This window comes from Nanorana parkeri, unplaced genomic scaffold, assembly GCF_000935625.1.
Source record: "Nanorana parkeri isolate BGI_ZX_2015 unplaced genomic scaffold, ASM93562v1 scaffold2963, whole genome shotgun sequence".
Taxonomy (NCBI): Eukaryota; Metazoa; Chordata; class Amphibia; order Anura; family Dicroglossidae; genus Nanorana; species Nanorana parkeri.
The window spans coordinates 29,836-30,964 of NW_017309231.1; positions in this window are offsets into that span (position 1 = coordinate 29,836).

Below are 1,129 nucleotides of genomic sequence, written 5' to 3' on the forward strand. Positions count from 1 at the left end.
GTTCCCCACAGACGCCGCCATGACCGCTCTCTCCGGAATCTCTCCGCGCTCTGAAATGGCGCCCGGCTCTGAGGGGCCAGAACTACATCCAGAGAAAGTAGTCCCTGAGACACCGCGGAGGATACGGAGCTCCAGGCGGGAAGAAACTTGAATCACACAGCGCAGTGTACAGAACGATCACCCCGATAACGTCTTCAGCCCACTGCCCGGGGAAAACAATCCACCAACACCGCGGACTGATTGATTCGTATCTAGAACGATGCAAAATATCCCTCCGCCCCGTGCAATGCGACAAACAGCAGAGACTGCGCATGCGCGGAGGAGAGGCGTGGGCGGCCATGTTTGTTGTGGGCACAGAGAAATCTCACCCAGCATGCTGATAATAGGAAATACATGGACGTTTTATTACTTATATCCGAAGTATTGACATGTCAATGGTCTCCCGATCAGAACTGCGCCGTGCTGTGTGTGTGCGCTCGCAAGCGTTTTATGTGTGTCTTGTGTGTGTGCTATGTATGTATGTGTGTGTGTGTGTGTGTGTGTGTGTGTGTGCTATGTATGTGTGTGTCCTGTGTGTGCGCTATGTGCTCCCGGTGTGAAATATATTCATGTTTTCACCGTGCAATGTCTGGGTGAATGTGTCAGGGCAGTGTATCCGGATTTACTAATGAACAGGACATTGCAGACCTGGGTGTGTACAGGGACTGAGGACTATGGCTGCCACCTGTCCAGGAGTCACCGGGACAGTCCGGGCTTCGAATGCTGTGTCCGGGATTCATGGCGGCTGAAACCCGGACACAGCCAAAAAAGTGCAATCAAAATTAAGATAGGGAGATAGGGGCTACTGGCCCCCCGCTGAAATTAGGCCAAACGGTGATATATTTACATATTCATATGTAAATAGTGCCCCCAATTCATAAGCCGTTACTCATCCATATGTAAATATTGTGGTTCATTGTTGTAGACGTGTGCACCAGGAAAAAATTTGTTTTGATTCGGATTTTGCGTTATTTTGTTGTTCGGGATTCGGACGAAATTTCGTTGCAGCAAAATTACATTAGAAATTTTTTTTATTTGATTTAACCCTTTAGTATATGGGTAGTACAAGTACACCTTACTCATTCACGGG